Raw genomic sequence first — 14,272 nt, 5'->3', positions numbered from 1 at the left:
TCAGGTTTTAATCATTATTAATAATTATTTTAAATCTATATTTTAAAATAATCTTACTATTATGATTATGATGTTTTAATAAAACACATCATCTTGTATCTGCAGAATCTTTATCTGTGTTATTCCTCTGTGTGTGTTAAAGTGGAGTTTATATTAAAGCATGAATATGACTCCAGTGTTTTCTTTGTAACCTCAAAATAGGATATAGGAACACAAACCTTAGTCTTTATAAACATTTCTGTTTTAAAATATATTACAAAGAATAAATGGAATTGAATGTCAAGAATGAGTAAGTGAAAGCTTTTACTCATCTGGTTTACAACTTATATCAGCTAATTTTTCTAAATTTAAGTTGATTAAATTTTTTGGTTGTTTCATTTCAAATGACCACACCAGAAGAGGGTTGTTTGTCATAGTTATTTATGCTTTTCCTTTCTGTTTTAGCTTAAGAGAAATGTTCAAATTTAATAAATATGGAGTTGTTATAAACAGGAGCAAAAACAATTCTAATAAATTAACATTGGTCATACATTTAAAATCTTTGTAAGGGATTATATATTAGGATAAAATACTCAGGTGAATTAAAAAATTCACATAATAAACTTAAAATGTAGAAAAATTCTAACTATAAAAGCATAGAAATGTACAGCTCAGTGCGTGCTCAGTCGTGTCTGACTCTTTGCAACCCCATGGACTGTAGCCTACCAGGCGCCTCTGTCCATGGATTTCCCAGGCAAGAATACTGGAGTGGGTTGCTGTTTCCTCCTCTAGGGGATATTCCTGACCCAAGGATCGAACTTGCATCTCCTGCATTGGCAGGTAGATTCCTTACCACTGAGCCACTGGAGAAACCCTAGAAATGTATAACTCCTTCACTATACTCTCATACACTGTTTCTAAATAAATAAAAATCCATAAAAGATACAAAATAATGACAAAGTATTATAGGGAACTTAAAGACCCAGGCTCCTAAATATGAAAATAAAAAATGTACCATTACCTAAGTGATTCTTGACCATTATCTTTATTTTTTTAATAAGCATGCTGTTTTTTAAATAATTATATTTTATTTCTTATTTATTTACTGGCTGCTCTGGGTCTTCATTGCTGTGTGCCGGCTTTCTCTAGTTTCGATGAACGGGGGCCACTCTCTAGTTGTGGGGCACGTGTAGTTGTGGCCTCTGGGCTCGAGAGCACAGGCTCAAGGGTTGTGGTGCACAAGCTTAGTTGCTTCATGGACTTCGTGGGATCTTCCTAGATCAAGGATTGAACCTGCATCTTGCATTGGCAAGGTGCAATCTCTTGCATCGGCAGGTGAATTCCTAACCACTGGACCACCACAGAAACCCTGCCGTTATCTTTAAATGGTAGGGAATCATGAAAGCTTCCCCTTGCTCTGACCGGGTCCTGTGTCTGACTCTTGCTGGACTCTAAGCTATCACCCACTACTCAGATTCCATTCATAAGCAGCCACTCTTCTTTATAACTTGAAGTAGGACCTTGAGCCTTCACAACCCTTGTTTAAAACTTTCTTTCCCTCACTGCTCCCTCATCTTTTACCTTCTATTATCTATGAATATGTCTGTGTCTTCCTGCTTTTTTGAAAGTAAGGACCTCTGGCATAGTTGAACTTTATAGACCTCTATTTCCTTTATCCCTTCAATCTAGCACAAAACTTGGCATCAAATAAAAGTTAAATGAGACAAACATAAACTACTTGCAGAAAAATCAAATATAGTTATACCTCACTAATCCAGGGGCTTGGTTTTGGTATTCTCAAGTACTTAGAATAGGGCCCACAGCCCAGGGGAAGATGCTGGTAGGAACCAAACTAAACACGTTGTGACCAGATGACTCCTGAACAGAAGGATTCCTCTAGCTGGCTTGAGAAAGCAATGAAAGGCCAGCCTTTACCTATGAAATATGAGATGCAACAGGAGGCAGAAGAGACGCAGAAAGTGAAGGAAACAAGGATTAGGGAGCAGAGATGGTAAGAGGGCCAGCAGAGCCTAATGGTAATTAGAAGAAAGAATGGGGGCAGCAACAGTAGCAGCCAGCAGAAATTAGAAGCTGTGACAGAGGTGGCAAGTTGCAGACAAAGACCACAGAGAACAGCCGGCCATAAAGAGGGCTGGCTGGCTGCATGCCAACCAATAGATTTTAGCAGTCTCAAGAGGGAAAGAGAAGATTTGTCCCTGTGCTTCACCGTCTATAAAGACCTGTGGTATATATAGCACAGTGATTTAAGAAGGAGGCAATGAAGTACAGAAACTATTTAAGAAAAAAAAATTCATAGAAAAACAGTTAACTAAAAAGCAGCATTTTGAAACCAACTATTTGAAACCAACACTGACCTACAAGGTTTAACTTTGTGAAGTGTGCTACATTGTTCAAGACATTAAGGAAAGAAAAAGGAACAAACGTTGGCTGAATACCTTTTATGTGCTGGAAGTTTTATGAACATCATTTCTTTTAATCCTCACGACAACCCCTTACATAAACGGTATGAGTCCCATTTTCAAGCTGGGTAAAGTGAGGCTCAGAGAGATTATATATAACTTGGCCAAGGTCCCAGGCTCTTCAGCATCAAAGCCCATGTCTTCTCAACTGTACTATGGTACTGAGATGGAGCAAGGGGAGTCAACACAAATAAATATAATGCACGAAAGAAATGTAGTGACAAATTTTCTTTTTGCAGGTTAAAGACAACAGGTAGCCTAAACTATAGTCTCATATCTAGTATGCTTGTGTAATTCCTATTAACTATAATCTCAAAACTGATGTAACACGGAGTGAATAACCTTACTCTTCAGGACGACATATTCATTTTTACTTCTCCTTGACGTCTGTACTTTTTCAAGTATGCATATTTTGAAGAGCTGCCGCTTAGTCTATATATTATTAAAAATTAACTTACTAAGCTGGTCAAGCATCTAAAGTTAGGTATATGAGAGAACAGAGCCAAACCATTTGCTCTTCTGAAGGGTGTTTTGCTTCAGTTCAGTTGTTCAGTCGTGTCCGACTCTTTGCAACCCCATGAATCACAGCATGCCAGGCCTCCCTGTCCATCACCAACTCCAGAGTTCACTCAAACTCACGTCCATCCAGTCGGTGTTGCCATCCAGCCATCTCATCCTCTGTCGTCCCCTTCTCCTCCTGCCCCCAATCCCTCCCAGGATCAGAGTCTTTTCCAAAGAGTCAGCTCTTCGCATGAGGTGGGCAAAGTATTGGAGTTTCAGCTTTAGCATCATTCCCTCCAAAGAAATCCCAGGGCTGATCTCCTTCAGAATGGACTGGTTGGATCTCCTTGCAGTCCAAGGGACCCTCAGGAGTCTTCTCCAACACCACAGTTCAAAAGCATCAATTCTTCGGTGCTCAGCTTTCTTCACAGTCCAACTTTCACATCCATACACGACTACTGGAAAAACCATAGCCTTTACTAGATGGACCTTTGTTGGCAAAGTAATGTCTCTGCTCTTGAATATGCTATCTAGGTTGGTCATAACTTTCCTTGCAAGGAGTAAGCGTCTTTTAATTTCATGGCTGCAGTCACCATCTGCAGTGATTTTGGAGCCCAAGAAAATAAAGTCTGACACTGTTTCCACTGTTTCCCCATCTATTTCCCATGAAGTGATGGGACCAGATGCCATGATCTTCGTTTTCTGAATGTTGAGCTTTAAGCCAACTTTTTCACTCTCTTCTTTCACTTTCATCAAGAGGCTTTTTAGTTCCTCTTCACTTTCTGCCATAAGGGTGGTGTCATCTGCATATCTGAGGTTATTGATATTTCTCCCGGCAATCTTGATTCCAGCTTGTGCTTTCTCCAGCCCAGCATTTCTCATGATGGACTCTGCATATAAGTTAAATAAGCAGGGTGACAATATACAGGCTTGACGTACTCCTTTTCCTATTTGGAACCAGTCTGTTGTTCCATGTCCAGTTCTAACTGTTGCTTCCTGAGCTGCATACAGGTTTCTCAAGAGGCAGGTCAGGTGGTCTGGTATTCCCATCTCTTTCAGTGTTTTGCTTACTGTTTCTATAATACTATACAGTAAAACGCAATATACTTCAATCTACTTGATTCTAAATAGCTTCCTATGTAAATAATCAGATGTATAGTGGAGAAATCTAAGAAATGATTCTTTCCTACTCATTCACCTTTCACTTTCACTATGAAAAAATTTTTAATTGAAGTATAGTTGATTTACAATGTTGTTAATTTCTGCTACAGAGCAAAGTGACTAAGTTGCACATGTATAGGTACATATATTTTTCGTATTTTTCCATTATGGCTATCCCAGGACACTGAATATATTTCCCTGAATATATCTTCCCTGTATACAGTAAGAACCTTGTTGTCCAGCCTTTCAGTAGGTAATAGTTTGCATCCACTAATCCCAAACTCCCAGTGTATCCTTCCCTCACCCGCCCCTTGATAATCACAAGTCTGTTCTCTGTCTGTGAATCTGTTTCAGCTTCCTAGATAGGTGCATTTCTGTCATATTTCAGATTCCACATGTAAGTGATATGGTATTTGTCTTTCTCTTTCTGATTTATTAGTATGGTAATCTCTAGTTGCATCCATGTTGCTGCAAATGGCATTATTTCATTCCTTTTTATGGCTGAGTGGTATTCCATTGTATATATGTGTTTTATTTTTATCAGCTCATGCGTTGATTGACATTTAGGTCATTTCCCTGTCTTGGCTATTGTGAACAGTATATCTATGAACATATGGGTGCATCTATCTTTCTTGAATTACAGTTTTGTCCAGATATATGCCCAGGAGTGGAACTGCTGGGTCATATGATAATTCTGTTTTCAGCTTTCTGAGGACTCTCCATACTGCTTTCCACAGTGGATGCACCAACTTACGATCACACCAATAGTGTAAGAGGGCTCCCTTTTCTCCACACCCTCTCCAGCATTTGTTATTTGTAGACTTTTTAATGATGGCCATTCAGACTGGTGTCACAATGAAGATTTTCATAGTCTGGTAGGTTCACAAAATAGTTCCCCACCCACAGAGGATGCTATGAAATAGGCACTTTCCTTTTGGTACCTGGGAAATTAGTTAATACCTCTGCTGTTGTTCCTCAAACACAAATTCTTTATCAACTCCTATCTGAATGGATAGGATGGTGTCTTCAGCGCTATTCCTCCCTACTGCCCTTCTCCCTGGTAGCAGTACACCATCAGTAATTACTCTAACATAATCCATTATGTGACTCCTTTTAAAAACACACACACACACACGTGTGCACACACGAGTGCATGCACACAATAGTCCTTAATCTAAGCAGCAAAGCATCCATGGTCAGGATCCACTTTATCCAATTATTCTTCACGACCAACACGTATCTCGATGGAGCTGTTTCTGCGACCTGTCCCTGTTCCTCCTCGGTGGCCATCAAAGAGCACCTGAGCTTTTACTCTTCAGGGCTGGACACAGTTCCCCCTTGATGATGTCTGACTACAAGGCTCATACCAGTCTCTCCACTTTCTCTCGCATGACCTCTCCCAAAACGTTTTCAGAATCTCATTATGACACCTGATTACATTCTGGCTCCTCATTGTTCTTTTTAGAGAATGAATTTCATGTTGTCTCACTTTTTAAAAAATGCCCCTGACTTATCATCGAGTCAGTTTTTCAGCAGACTGTCCCATAGTCCAGATTTGCCAGCTTACTATCTTCTGATGTCATTTACATCATTATCACATGTATTTTTTTAAACAGGTTTTATTAAATTTGGGTTCAACTTTTTTTTTGGTAAGAATACTTCAAAGATAGTGCTGTGTTTCCTACTGAGACAGGGTCTTGAAAAGCACATGGTATTAATGTTTGAAAAGGTGAGGTGGACTTCTGTGTGAGAGGATAAGGGTGAACATTACAGGCAAAGGAAGAGCATGTGCACACAGATGGACGCAGGTAAGTGTGTGAAGTGTTCAAGGCAGGAATCCATCGACACTGGCTAGAGTAGGTCTTCCATTCCATTCACAGCACTGGGTGCACAGGTTCCATCCCATCCAGTCCTGCTAAACCAGCATGTCTAGGGCTAGAGGCTCAGATATACATTTTTAAAAATAATTGTATTCTTACTTTTGGCTAGCACTACTTGGTTGCTATCCGTGGGCTTTCTCCAGTTGTGGCGAGTAGAGGCTACTCTAGTTGCAGTGCATGGGCCTCTCTTGTTGCGGATCACAGCGGGGCTCAGTAGTTGTGCACAGGCTTAGCAGCTGCAAGGCATGTGGAATCTTCCTGGAGCAGGGATCAAACCCATGTCCCAAATCCATTGGCAGGTGGATTCTTTACCACTGAGCCACCAGGGAAGTATCTTTATCTTTACCAAGTTCCTAAGGAGATTCAGATGCTTTGCTGCTCCTGAAACCCTCTGGTCTGGGGAATAGTGTACATATAAGTAGTCTGCTCTTGGTATGTCAAGCTCATCCCTAGTTCAGGGATTTGGGCATGACTTCTAGCACCTTCTCTCCACTGAAGTCTCTGTTTAACTATTACTTCCCCTCAGTAAAGTTTTACTTGATCACTCTGTTCAAAGTAACCAATCATCTTTCACCTTATTTCTCAGTGCTTATCTGGTGGTCTTATTTACTTGTTCTTGGTATGTTTTCCTCACTAGAATGTATGCTGTCAAAGATTGTGGACCTTGTCTGTCTTGTTCATGGTGGGAATTCCAATGCTCAGGAAGAATCCTGGGTATATGAAAGCTGTGTGCTAAATACTTAGGATGAATGGATAAATTTGACATATTTAGGGAATTCTTTTTAGAACACTCTTACGTAATGTAGATTGTTGTTGTTGTTTAGTTACTAAGTTGTGCCCAACTCTGTGACCCTATGGACTGCATCCCACCAGGTCCCTCTGTCTGCGGGATTTCCCAGGCAAGAATACTGCAGCGGGTTGCCATCTTCTTCTCCAGGGGATCTTCCCGACTCAGGGACTGAACCTCCTGAGTCTCCTGTACTGGCAGTCAGATTCTTTACCACTGAGCCACCTGGGAAGCTGTAGCTAGGAAGCAATAAAATCATCCTTTAAGACTGTCTTCATTAAGATTGAGGTAGTAAATACCTTCTTTGAGAACTTCTCTTTGCATTTTGGATGTTTTGCTTTATGATATCTTATTTCACGTTACTGTTTAAAAGGAAAAATTTGAGATAGCATTTCATAGACGAAAACTGCAACCCTGAATATCTATCTCATCAGTTCAATAATAATTTCCAAATGTACTTAATGGACTATTAAATCAGTAATTAGAAATCAAATCTTGCTATGCTGCAAAAGATGTCAAAATTATGTATGCTCAGACCAAGATACTTTAAAATTAAAATTTTATTTAATTAGCATTCCTCAGAGAAAGATATTCTAAAATTAAAATTTTATTTAATTAGTGTTCCCATAATCTATATTAAAATTTATTTGTACCCAGATGACTTATAAAAATATAGGCAGAGCAGTATAAATACACAGAAAGAGCTCATGGTGGTTAACAAAATTCAGTGTTATCTTTAATACAACAACCAAAAAAACAAAAAACAACCCAATAGAAAAAAGATTTAGGGTTTGAGGAGGAGGGAAAAATATGAATAAAGTGAAAAAACTTTTATATAAGCTATTTTGTGGGGTGTTGGGAAGCATTCTTTCCTTTCAGCCACACTTTTGTGAGTTTAAGTTAATGGATTTCTATTGCACTCCTGTTGTCACTATCGCTGATGCTTTCCTATGGATGAGGCAAATACCTGGTTATTTAAGGAGTAGGATAAATGGGTCAAGACGGCGTTCCCTGTCCCAATGCACCAGGGAGCGTTTGAGAATTCCACCTGACATGAGGACAGCACTGTGCTCTTAAACAATCTGCAGTTTGATCCGATTGTTCCCCAGTGGGGGACGAGGCCACAGCTCACTCAGGAGTCATTGATTGGATTAACAGCCTAATTCCCAACAGATGAATAGAATACTGATGTCTTGTCAGCCCAGATCACAAAAGGAAAACACAATCTGCTTCTACAGCTCAGAGATTTAACCCTCTATTTACCCTGAGGCTAGAATTTCAGTGTTTCATACTGTAATTTCTTCAGAACTCTTTGCCGATAAATATCATGAAGTGGTGGTTTTTTATCACCATCCACATGTTTTTGTCCTCTTTTAGAGTAGTTTTTTAAATCTTTAAAAACACGGAAAGATTTTTTATTTTAGTTTTTACTATCCACATTAGTCCTGCTGCCTAAATTCTTTTCCAGTTTCCTTAAGAAATACTATATAAGCTGTTTCCTCAGGGGAACCCAATAAAAAAGGACACAGCCTCTGGGAAAAAAGATAGCAAAATCCATACATTCAAATATAAGACTATTTTGAGCTGTTTTTCTGGCATAAGCAACTGATTTTATTGAAGGGAATGAATGATTGTATTAAAGGGAATAGAGTCTCAATAAACGTTAGCTTTATTTTATTCCCCTACTACATCTCTACCTTCCATCTATAATTTAATAACTTTTATGTATGGTTGTACAACTAAGAGTCAAATAAAAAGGTCTCAGTGGTATAGGTTTAAAAATAAGACCAAAAGACTTAATTCAAGTCATCTATGAATTAGAATTCTATAATAAATATATACATGTCTTGTATGAGTAGCAAAACGAAGAGTATTCTGGGCAAATTTAATGACAGTTCATTTTGTGTATCTTTCTGCCTATAGCCGGCCCATATAGTAAGAAAGATGATTTTAGTCAGTTGTGAGTAAAAACAATGATGGTAGTGGCAAAGCTTGTCTACTATGCTAGGCAATTTACATATGTCCTCTTATGTAATCTGCCCAACAACCTTATGCAGTAGGTATTAAGTTATCTCATTTCACAAAATGAAGAAACTGAAGCTTAGTTATGTTAAAGAACTTTGAGGTCACAAGAATTGAGGTTTCTGGATCCAAAGCTTATGCTCTTAAACACTACTGGGATTTTATGGGTTTCTCTACATATATTTTTCAGTATCAAGGTATTAAAATTAAGATCCAGCCTTCTCTTAAAATCTGTTATTACTCTTGTAAAAAAAAAAAAACTCTGCATGTACAAATGCTCTCTTTTGGCTCTTCTTTTTCTTTAGGACATTTTTTTTTAATGAATTTCATGATAGCCCCCTAAAATCAGCCACATCAAAAACCAGTAAACTTTTTTTTTTTGCCTGTAGCTTTGGAGTCATAGTCAACTTCTATCCCTTTTCTTTACCTCTTATACTGTCTTTCATCAAGTGAAGTTGATTGAATTCTTCTGTACCGTATCTGATTCTTTCTTTCTCTACAGTAATGGACCTCATCCAGGTCCTAACCTTCTAATCCACTAATCCCTACAAGAGCCTCCCTAATAATTTATCTGGTCTCCCATCTCTTTTGCAAGCATTGTCCTTAGCCTGCCATTCTACTTGAAACTTTGAAGCATATTCTAATTGTCTTCACGTCAGATAAGAATTCCTAACTAAGGATTTCTGTAACTTTTAATATTGTTATGGTTTTAAACACTGTACATAAAGGAAGTTTAGATCAGTTCAAATATGAGAACATATTATATAGAATAGATTGTTTTTATTACTAAGTATTATACTATTACATACTAATCTGATTCTGTATGGTAATATGTTTCCATAATACCTATTATTGAAAAACAATTAAGGGAAAGAGAATACATGTTTTGAAAAGAGACAAGGAAAAAGCTCAACTAACACCAACTGAGACTCATTCATAAAATATGTACAGTGTAAAAGATCTTTATGCTACTCCCACAGATCTTATTTATTTTTCTATATGTATTTCAGACATGCTTTTCTTTTCATCCCTGGTGGCTCAGATGGTAAAGAATAGAAAATAAAAATTTAACACTTATTTTAATAAATTTATACTTAATTTTACAGAACACTTTCATATATACCAACTTTATTAATATTTGAAACTAACAGTCTGAAGTAAGGTATTAGGAGGTATTCACAGCTCCATTTTATAAATAAGGAAATTCAAGCTCAGTAGAGTTAAAATGACTTATCCAAAGTGATCTATTAAGCCAAACAACAGAATTAGGACTTTACATATTCCATTTATATATAAATAAGTTTTGCAATTTTAATGTCTAATTTCCACTTCTTGAGCAACAGCAACAGTTATCATTGAATTTGGATAAAACATTCGCTACTAAATAATCTGTATAAAGATCCTGCCTCCATCCATGAACATGTTGAATGTTCATTCATTTAAGCATCCAAAAATTCAATTGGAAAAAAAAGACAGCCTAACTAAAAATTGTTATCTTTACACTAAAATAAAACAATCTGAAACAAGTAGCTAGAAGATACTAATACAAATATCACGAACACATTCTAAATCAAGACAGGCCCTTTTAGAGATTCCCTAGAAGGTGAAAGATCTTGAGGAGGATGATTCCCAAGAAATCCCTTTCTCCAGTATGGGAAAGAAGGGGCAATAGAGAGCATGAAGAAGCAGAAATGCTTCCTTGCGTATTAGAGACAGAAGCATTTCAATGGTGCCTAGAGACGTGACGCTCCCGTGCCCCAAAGGATAGTTCATAAGCTCTTTTTTTTTTTTTTTAATGATGAATATTTTTCTTTCATATGGTGTGAACTCTTAAATTCAAGGGCTTCCCTGGTAGCTCAGCTGGTAAAGAATATGCCTGCAATGCAGGAGACCCTGGTTCGATTCCTGGGTCGGGAGGATCCCCTGGAGACGGGAAAGGCCACCCACTCCAGTATTCTGGCCTGGAGAATTCCATGGACCGTACAGTCCATGGGGTTGCAAAGAGTCAGACAAGACTGAGAGACTTTCACTCCACTCACTCGCTTAAATTCAAAGGAAATTTTGATAGTCCTCAAGAGCATAAATTTGTGGCAGAAACCTTTGTTCTAGATTTCCAGGTAGGCACATCCACTAACCCATCTTCAAAGTATAAAACTCTGAAAGGTCTACTGTGAGTAATTCCCAGAGGTTTTCACATGCTACAAGTCTACAACTTTAAATTCCTATCCTGTAATATAAAAACAGCATTTTAGCAGATATTTTAAAATAAGTCATATTAACTTTCCTCTCAAACAGTAATGTTAATAATATCAAACAGAAACCAAAATCAACCAAAAAACAAATGAACAAAAAAAAAACCCCAATAATTTTAATAACAAGGAAAATCAAATCAATGGTGTATCCTTTGTGGTAACAGAGGGAGACTTGTCTGATTGTGGAAACCAGGTTAAAGACAAGGGCTTGGACAGTTGTGCCCTGAAACAAGCAGACTGCAGGTTTTATAAATACATACAGAAATAATTAAAATATAAGGGGTTTAGTGGGATTAATCTCCTTTAAATAATCTCTGCCACAAAGCCTGTAAAGACACTGCTGGCACCAGGCCCATGTGAGACCAGCTGTCGAATATCAGAGTGGCAGAGACGAACTGCTCCCACTTCTGCACTGACCCCTCTGTGAGGTCTTCTCTGGACCCTTCATTGCTCTCTGCACCACAGGGAAAGGCCAGCAGAGTAATACCTGTGGCCATGTGGAGCATTCTCATTTGACGTGATTGAGGGGAAAACCCAAAACATAAAAGAAAGTTGGTGCTGGAAAGGAGTCAGGAGATACAGGCTCAGAGGCCTCTAGGGAAATGCAGGAGGGCTCCGGAAAAGTGCTGATTACCTGATTCTATTCATTTAACCCAGGGAAATTTCAAAGTCACCTTTAATTATTTTCAAACTGTGTTTTAAGTAATGTAGATAGTACCCTTACTCCCAAAGGAAGCACAAAGCAGCTGATAACTCTTTAAAAACAGGAGCATTTGTTTTGCTTCAGAGTTAGCCACAAATTCAACAAATATTTTAAGGTGACAGTGCAATGAATTAAACAAGTCAGATAGATTTTGGGGGGGGGGGCTCCTCTACTTCTGTTATATGGTATTTCCATAATTTTAAAAGGAAACCATTAAAAAATCCAAACAATAGCTTCTTGAATGACATGAAATCAATGTTATACACCACTGTAAGAACAGATATACATGTATGCATTTTTATACATATTCCTCCACCAGGAGAAAATGAGGCTGAGGGCTGGACTGTCTTCTTTGAAAATGTCTATTTGAGGTTCTTAAGCCTTTCTTTCCAGTTTTGTGTCTATGATGTTCGGACACCAGCAAATCTCTCTGCTATAATTCTTCTTGTCAAAAAGGTGATTTTTTTTTTTTTTGTCTATTTACTTCACAGGTACACTTTAAGGACAAATAAATAGTATCTAACTCTTCAGACACTCAAGTAAAAGCTGGCTATTAGATCAATTCTAAGTATTTCAAAGGAAATACTGCTGACACAGCTAGAATGGAATATTCTGGATAACACAATTACCATATTTCTTACACAGAAATGACCAGGTTTCAAGGAATCAGAATATCAAATGTAATTTACTTAAAAAAAATAGAAGGTGCTATGAGTTTTTACATAAAATGGGCAGAAGTTCTTGTTAAAAAGAAAGTTAAATATCAGGATACTATCAACAAAGCTTCATTCTATTATGCAATGGAACATAGAAAACTTACGTTCAGTTTCTACTTTTATTCAACAACATAGAACTCGCACACTTCTTTAATGTCCTGCACTGTCTTATAACGAAAGCTTCATCTTATGTTTTCTCTCCCTTCGGAATGGGTTTTAAAGACTGCCAAAGTGAAGGCCAAATGTCAAATATGTGCCTGTCCACTCAAGACTACTGATGTTCATCAATACATTTTTCACACATCAGAGTGCTCTCAGATGTTAATGACTTTCAGGCTAAATGATTAGATTCAAATTTTGAACCACTGATCCAGAGGTATCTTTTCACAGGTCCCCTAGGTCAGTGGTCCTTCCAGTGTGGGCCCTGGGACAGTGGTATCAGTCAACCTAGGAACTTGTTAAAAGTGCAGATTAGGCTCCACCCTAGACCTACTGAACCAGAAACTCTGGTAGTTGGGCCCAGAAATTTGTTTTAACAAGTGCAGGTGATTCAAATGCTAGCTAACATTGAGGACAACTCCCCTCAGCTAGTATGCTGTGCTGCGGTCAGTCACTTCAGTCTTGTCCGACCCTGCAGTCCTATGGACTGTAGTCTGCCAGGCTCCACCGTCCATGGAGTTCTCCAGGCAAGAATACTAGAGTGGGTTGCCATTTCCTTCTCCAGGGGATCTTCCCAACCCAGGGATCAAACCCGCATCTCTTATAGCTCCTGCATTGGCAGGAGGATTCTTTACCACTAGGGCCACCTTTATTCTCTGTAAATGAGCACCATCTTTTGGACAGCAGTGAACAAATTACATGTTACAAAGTTTACTAAATTATTAAACAACTTATCTTTTCCTTAATTTTTAAATTTAAACATACTTGGCAGGATTTCTTTTCATCTTGTGGGGAAAAGCTGCCCATCAGAGAGACCATTATAATCTGGTACACTGTTTTTATAGTTCTGTAACATAAACTGACATTTATTGGAGCTTCACATAAGATTTTTCCATCAACGGATGTGTTGGAAGAGCAATAACCAAGTGTGCTGTGTTGGGCAAATACCTACACATCAGGATACTTTTCAAAGCCATCAGGCAAAGGGGGTCAGTTGAATTTTTTTTACGGCACAGGCTAATGCTTTAAAAGTGTCTTGATGGAATCAAGGAAATTGGATTGTCCCCCCATTTGCTGGGCTAAAACAAGCCTTTTTTATTTATCCCATTAGAGGAACACAAGAGAAACCTTTTAAATGTCACTAAAAATTTCCATGCATGGCAAAACCCAGTCAAAAGGGTTTTAATTTTCTCTGAGAACTCTTAAGTAATGCAGTATGTCAAGGTTTAATAAATTGTAGGTGGGGATAGTTTTTGTTACAGGCAACAGGCAACTTTATTCTTTTTAAACAGGTGCTTAGACATGCTTTAGGCTTCTCTCTATTGAGAGAGCTTAGGGCACTACCTCAAACAGCAGAAAACTCAACTTCGGTCCAAATAACAGCAACAAAAAGTAACCATGATGGAATCTGTATAATCTGAGACAAATTTTTAGAACACATAAAATGACAATATTTTAAAATGTATTTAAAGTGATGGTTAATCTTTCTATATGTGACATTTTTGTATTGAGCTTCTTGAAAAATTTCTCAAAGAATCTGGCTTTGAACAAAGCTCAAGGAGAACACAGAGATTAGGTATGTAACCTTTTTTCAACAGAAAGAGGTATTGCAAAGCAAAGATTGTATTCCCA

The 14,272-nt window shown here is 38.0% G+C and overlaps 1 protein-coding gene and 1 long non-coding RNA gene across 7 annotated transcripts in view; one reads left to right on the top strand and one right to left on the bottom strand.

The window, feature by feature from the left end:
• ACBD6 (acyl-CoA binding domain containing 6) overlaps positions 1 to 14,272 on the bottom strand; it is a 203,655-nt gene that overhangs the window by 58,549 nt on the left and 130,834 nt on the right. The gene's annotated exons all lie outside the window — the stretch shown is intronic.
• Positions 1 to 14,272, top strand: part of LOC147356274 (uncharacterized) — a 67,959-nt gene that overhangs the window by 44,352 nt on the left and 9,335 nt on the right. The gene's annotated exons all lie outside the window — the stretch shown is intronic.

This window comes from Bos grunniens, chromosome 16, assembly GCF_055505025.1.
Source record: "Bos grunniens cultivar Pamir isolate PY7600 chromosome 16, Bosgru_T2T1.0, whole genome shotgun sequence".
Classification (NCBI taxonomy): Eukaryota; Metazoa; Chordata; class Mammalia; order Artiodactyla; family Bovidae; genus Bos; species Bos grunniens.
Note: the sequence above shows the minus strand (reverse complement) of the source record. Positions and strands in the feature narration are given on the sequence as shown.